This window comes from Scylla paramamosain, chromosome 12 (genome assembly GCF_035594125.1).
Source record: "Scylla paramamosain isolate STU-SP2022 chromosome 12, ASM3559412v1, whole genome shotgun sequence".
NCBI classification, from domain to species: domain Eukaryota; kingdom Metazoa; phylum Arthropoda; class Malacostraca; order Decapoda; family Portunidae; genus Scylla; species Scylla paramamosain.
In genome coordinates this window covers 12320047-12327173 of record NC_087162.1, presented here as the reverse complement: position 1 = coordinate 12327173, position 7127 = coordinate 12320047, and the positions used below count along the sequence as shown (strand labels likewise).

The 7127-nt window shown below is 39.0% G+C and overlaps 1 protein-coding gene across 4 annotated transcripts in view; it reads right to left on the bottom strand.

Moving 5' to 3' along the window:
- Positions 1-228: 228 nt before the first annotated feature.
- The window catches only part of LOC135105682 (uncharacterized), a 94003-nt gene continuing 87104 nt past the window's right edge, over positions 229-7127 (bottom strand). For 2 of the 4 annotated variants that reach the window (XR_010270963.1, XR_010270962.1), the window contains exon 4: positions 5301-7098. The gene's annotated coding sequence lies outside the window, so the exon portion shown is untranslated. Of the gene's footprint in view, positions 764-1479; positions 7099-7127 lie in introns of those variants that run through there. The other 2 variants (XM_064014067.1, XM_064014068.1) reach the window with 2 other exon arrangements.

The window sequence follows — 7127 nt, the reverse complement described above, 5'->3', positions numbered from 1 at the left end:
TATTCCTTAAATTTTACCCTTACTTCTTTAGCAATTTGTGAATAGTTTCGTGTTCCTTGACCATTTTCTAAGCCTGCAACAGAATTAGGATCAATGATAACCCTGGTCGAATTATTTTCTCTATAATATCCTCCCTATGGTAGCAATCTTCTGGAGAATATTTTGAAGGACAAGTCTTTCTTAAGTAATTGTGAAGGACAACACATGCCATAACAACCTTTTCAATACTTGATAATTTCAGATTTATTGCTGTATGAAAAACTCTAAATCGAGAAGCCATTATACCAAACACGTTCTCTACAACTCTCCGTGCTCTAGACAGTCTATAGTTAAAAACCCTCTTCTCTGCATCCAAATCTTTCTGAGGATATGGTTTCAAAAAGTCAGTTCTCAGTGCAAATGCCTCATCACCTACAAAGACGTAAGGCAAGTTAGTATCAGAATTTGCAGGGGGAGCGTCTGCTGGAAGATTAAGAGTCCCATTTGAAAGCCGTTTTCCAAATTGTGTGTTTTCAATAACCCCTCCATCTGATACACGGCCGTTTGTCCCAATGTCAGCCATGGTGAATTCATAGTTCGCATTAACCGCTGCCAATAACACAAGGCTGTTGTACCCTTTATAGTTCCAGAAATATGAACCACAATCTGGTGGTGGCGTGATCCGTACATGTTTGCCATCTACCGCCCCAAGACAGTTTGGGAAGTGCCATCTGGACTCGAACTCTTGTGCAATAAGCTGCCACTCACCCACTGACGTAGGAAACTGAAAGAAATAAAAATGCATAATTATATGGATTGTGGTAGTTCTCCATTATTATGGTAAATTGTGCAAGTGTAGGATTCACCATGACACTCGCACACATTATCTTCCTACCTACCTATGTACCTATTTAGCTACATATACTGTTAATGTAAATTCACCTCTCTTTACTTTCAGATTGCAGAAGCAGACGGACTTGAGGGAGATGATACACCTTGCACATCCCACCAGGTTAAACGTCGACGCAAATGTTTATCTAAATCAGATCATATACTGGATACCGTGGCAAGGAAATTAGATGAAAAAAAACCTGATTCTGCTATTGATCATTTCGGGAGCTATGTTGCACGTACAATACATGCAATGGACCAACATACTGCAACATTAACTCGAAAGCTAATTAATGATGTATTGTTTGAGGCAGAGATGGGAAACCTGAATTCTTCAAGTAGAGTTATTGCAACAACACCCCAACATACAGTACCACTACCAATCCCATCGAATAACTCTGTTTATAGCTGTAGTACCAACGACAGTAGCAACACCTATGACTCTGACATGCAACACTATTTTGCAAATTTCCAGCCTTAATAGCACATGGCCCCAACTTTACTTTATGTTTACCAACCTTAAAATTATTTTTTTTTGCTACAAATCAGCTGTCATACTGTTTGCAATAAACGCTTGCAAATCAACATGTGTTATAATGTATTTCTTACCTTTAGGTAGTCATTTTGCAGAACCTGGTACAGAGCATCACACGTTTCTGGTATGATTGATGATAAAGCGCTGGTGGAAATGATAGCTGAATATTTCATATCATTTAGTGACCTGCCTGTTGCTAAATAACGTAAAGTGACACTCAGTCTTTCATGTGGAGTTATGGCCTTTCTCATACATGTGTCCTCATACGTAATGAAAGGGGTGACACGATTCAGGAGATCAATGTACGAGTATGTTCCTTCGTCCATCCGCAAATAATTACGCCAATCATCTGGCTCTAATTTCAACTCGGCCAGCAAGTTGGTGTGTGACATTTGATGTCTTTTTAGCAGCCAGTCCTTCGTCCACTTTAATCTTCTTTTTTTCCTTCTTAGTGCCACCGCTAAGGCAATGGCAATCAAATCGTCCTGGTCGAGAGGCATACGGGAGGCGGGAGACGATGATGTTAACCTGAGTCGGGTGGAGAATGTATGACGTTTGATATACAATAGTCTGACTGTCTGACAACTCTTCGGACCGTTTGACAACCAGGTTCGACAACCGCGTTTGACGAGCCGTTCAACCGTGTAAACCCATAGCTAGACACATCCTGATGCTTCCTCCTCTGGGCAGCGATTTTGTGAAAGTATCACGAAATTTAATTTGTGTATTATTGTTACTTTTGATTACTTTTTATAAACATTACAGTTTGCATTGCACATGTCGCATTTTGTTTGTTTCTTACTTTACCCCAGCGCCAGCAGCCGCCACGTAGGTCAGTCGTCTGTGGTGGCTGCTTCCGCCATGCTGTGATGTTGGGTTAATTAGATAATTGTTCTCAGGTTGGATCGACTTAAGTTGAATGCAACGTTCAACCCTCTCTATCCAGCGGTTTTGATGAAACAATCCAACAATATAACTTCCAAGGACCTCAACGAGGAGACAGGCACTGGTGAGAAGGTTCACTCCTTAATATGGCAGTGAGAAACAACAAAGGGAAGACTCACAATGAAGGTGAAATTGTTTGATGATTTAATTGATAGGAAACCCCCTGTTGAAAGTGAAGTGTTAGAAGACTTATTCCAGGAAATATGTGAACTGTTTGACAACATAGAAAAGTTGAATAGCAAACTGCTTGAATTACTCGATGAGGACTCGCAGTGTGAACCCTTGTGCTACATCACTGATGTACAGAAAACCAAGTGTGAAACTCAGTCCAAATTGATATTATTTAGAAATAAGACCAGTAAAGTTATGTCAAATGGTGATAGTTGTAACATATTGATAAAGAAAGTAGACCCTCCAATATTTAATGGTGATGTTAGAGAGTTTCCCACATTTGTTAAGGATTATTCTAGACATGATTTCCCGGCATGGAAAGGATCCATTCATACTGCTCGTTGCAAGGAAAAGCTAAGGAAGCTATAGGAAGACTGGATGATTTTGATCAGATGTGGGATAGGCTACATGAGTGTTTTGGATCATCAGCCAAAATAGTAGATGCAGTGATAGGAGAAATTTGCGCTTTAAAACCAGTGCCTGAAGGAAACAAGTCTAAACTTTTGAGCTTGATTAGTGTAGTAGAACAAGCATGGTTAGACCTAAAGAAAATTAGTAAACTGAATGAAATCACCAATTCATCCAGTTTAATGAAGGTTGAAAGGCTACTTCCAGCTGATTTGAAAAGAGAATGGACTCATAAGGCCATGGGGTTGGATGATGATGAAAAATTTGAGAAGTTAATTCTTGACTGGAGAGTGCCGAGCTATTGAGTATATGGAGGATGAATTAAGGATCACAAAGGTAGAAGCCAAAGTGTCAGTCCATCTCACTTCTACTGAGTGATATTGAGGCATCAACTCTCATACAAGCAATTAGTAAACTGGCACAAACTCTAGAAACTAGCCAGAAAGAAATTCTTCATTGTTTCAACAATATGACACAAACTGTAATGAATGTTCTTGGTCAGAATCAAAATCATAGTAACACCTTTAACTATAACCCAGGATACAGAGCTTATACTAGGAGTTGTTGGTTTCACAATAACAATTCACATGACATAAGCCAATGTACAACTTTTCGAAAATTGAATGATGATGAAAAAATGCAACATCTCAGAGCCTCTGGTGCCTGTTTTTTTGTGCTTAGAATCTGCACACACTACCAGGTACTGTAGCAAAAGAAGCTACTGTGATGTCAAGATAAACACCTATGATGTATGTGGCAAGAGGTATCATCTGTTCTTGCATTCAGTTTTCACTAAAGACGCACAGACTCTCAAGGCTTCTACTAATTTTTTAGGTAGGAAAGACATTTTGCTGATGATGAGTAACATTAAGAGTAAATCCCAGAATCTCCTGACATTTTTTTGATCTAGGAAGCAACTTAACAATGATCACTCATGCCGCACCCAAGGAGCTGGGTCTTAAAGGTTTGGATGTATGTATGACCTTAACAAAAGTAGGGAATCAGACAAAATATTGAAAGGAAGAGATATAAAGAGGCATTATTTGACGAAGATAGTAGTGAATGGGTAATAGATGCAGTGGGTTTCGATGAAATGACATCTGAGTTATGCGAAATGAATATGAGTGAAATTGCATCAGTTTTAGGAGTCCAACTTCATCCGATAAAAAGACCAGGTGGCAAGGTAGATCTACTTATTGGTTCAGATTACTGCTCTCTTCTTCCGAGGGTAATAAGAACAGTGGGGGACTTACAGTTGATGCGGGGTTCTTCTGGTCTGTGTGTAAGAGGATATTTGGCTGCAGAAAACAGATTCAGCCAAGTTAAATGTTACAGTGAACCACGTGAGATGTTTACAATTAGATGATTATATGATTGAGCCCAGAAGTAATGTTCAAATATCACTGGAGTCGTTCTTCAGGGCAGAGGAATTAGAGATTTCCTGCTTTCCTCAGTGTGGTGGATGCCGCTGTGGCAAGTGCTCTCTTTCAGGCTCCCTAAAACTAAAGACGATAGGGAAGTGAAGTTAATTGAAGATGGATTAAAATATGACAAGAATAGTGGGAGTTGGGTGTCAGAATATCCTTGGATTAGAAACCCCCAATGAGCTCCCTAACAATTATTCTCTTGCTTATGCCAGACTAATATCCACAGAGAAAAGGTTGTACAAGCTTGGCGAAGAGTATGCTCGGAAGTATAATGAACAAATGCAAGAAATGATTAACAGAGGAATAGCTTGGGAATTAGCAGAGGAGATAATCCATTATAAAGGGCCCATAATTTACTTACCACATCATGAGGTACACAAACCAGACTCAAAATCAACACCACTTAGGATTGTGTTCGATTCCTCTGCCGCTTATATGGGGTACGTCTTAAATAAATTTCTGGCCGAAGGTCCTAATTGTCACACTAACATGTTGGGAGTCCTCCTCAGATTTCGCCAAGACTTCATTGGCATGATTGGTTATATCAAGATGTATAATTGTGTTAGAATATCTCCTTTAGATCAGAACTCTCATAGGTTTCTATGGAGGGATATGAAAACTGAGAAGCAGCCTGACCAATATGCCCTAACAACAGATACTATTGGAGATGCCTGGGGGTGCAATTGCTATGATTACGTTGCGTAAAATTGCACAAATGTCTAATGATTGTCCTAGGGCTACCAAACTTATTGAGAATGACTCATATGTAGATGACTTTATAAGTGTTGAAGACCACGTAGCTGCTAACGAATTAATGCAGGAAGTTGATACTGTGCTGGGCAAAGGTGGATTTCACATAAAGGAATGGGTAATATCAGGTGAAGGAAACCTTACAACTCTTCATCCTAAGGTTGTATTTAGTAAGGAAAAAGAAAGTATTGGGGCTAAGTTGGGATCCTCACCATGATCACTTCTATTTTAAGGTTTGTTTGAACTTTTCCAAGAAAATAAAAAAAACTATTTAAGGATGCAGATCTCAAAGAGGATGAAGTTAAGGAAATATTACAAGCAAAAATTTACAAAGAGATTAATATTAAGACAAGTGTCTAGCATTTATGATCCCTTAGTTTTTCTCACTCCTTTCACATTAAAATCAAAATTGTTGATGAGAGATTTGATGTCAGATGTCAACTGTGATAGTAAGAAACTGACATGGGATGAGGTTGTCAGCCCCTCTCACTATTACAAATGGAAAATGATGTTTAAAGAAATGTTTGAACTGGAGTCTGTCAAGTTTACCCGGTGTCTGAAACCTTGCAATGCTGTAGGTAACCTAGACTTAATTGTATTTGCTGATGGAAGTACAAAGGCTTATGGAGCAGTAGCATATGCCAGGTGGGAACTTTCTGATGGCTCATATAATTGTGTTCTTCTTGCCTCAGAAAGTAAGTTGGCTCAATTGAAACAAATACCGTGCCTAGGTTAGAGTTGTGCGGGGCGATTTTGGCTTGTCATCTTAGAAATTTCATCGAAAATTAAATAAAATGGACCTTTGATTCAGTCACCCATATCATCGATTTGGAGATCGTGAGAGCCCAAATCCAAAAGGACTCTTTCAGATTCAATATGTATGTGGCAAACAGAGTTTCAGAGATTTAATCAAAAAGTTCGCCGAATGAGTGGTATTGGGTGAATTCTTGCTTAAATGCAGCAGATAGGTGTACTAGAGGATGTAAACCTAGTCTATTAGATCATAGATCAAGTTGGCAAACTGGTCCAGAGTTTCTGTGTACTCCTAGAGAACAGTGGCCTATTAATCAGAGTTGTAGTGTGAAATTACCAGATATTTTGTATGTCAAACACACAGAGTTTTTATGTTAATGCAGGCAGTGATTGTGTTGTGGATATCTCTAGATTCAGTAAGTATGATAAACTAATTAATGTTACTGCTAGAGTCTTAAGGGCAGCCAGTTCTAGATCAATCTTAAGCCTGCATCAAGAACCAGAAACAAAGGACATTCATGATGCTGAGATATATTGGATTAGATTGGTACAAAAGGGCATTGGTAAAGACTGGCAAGTGAGATATTGCAGATTAGGCCCAATCATGAACAATGAAGGTGTCATCCTTGTGGGTTCCAGAATAAGCAAATGGTTAAAAGAAAACTGGAACAGAGATGAACTCATCCTACTATTACCTGGTCATCCATTTACTAAGCTGTTGATAACCAGTTTGCATTACAGTGATCATGCAGGAGTTGAATCAACTTTAGCAAAGTTGCAAGACAAATATTGGGTACCAGGTGCTAGAAGAATGATAAAGGGTATAAAATCTGCTAATCATTGGGGTCATTGGAAACTAGCGCAAGTTCTTACAGCTAACCCAGGGTCTGATGATAAAGTGTGGAATGTTACATTAAGATTTAAATCAGGACAAACAGGTTTGAAATATCATGGTCAAGAGGATAACTTATGTGAACTTTCTAGTTTGATGACTGAAGATTTAGCATTATACGAGTTTGGATACTTTGAATTTGTGGTGTTATGCTCTGTGATGTTGTGTTAATTAGGTAATTGTTCTCAGGTTGGATAGACTTAAGAAAATAAGTTGAATGTAACGTTCGACCCTCTCTACCCAGCGGTTTTGACGAAACAGCGATGACTGTTGCTACTGCCGCTGCTGCTTGATCAAGGAGTGAGGATCCATGCTTCTAGATTCTAACAGTGCAACACCAGACATACCTGTAAAGGATCGTCATTGTTGATTGACA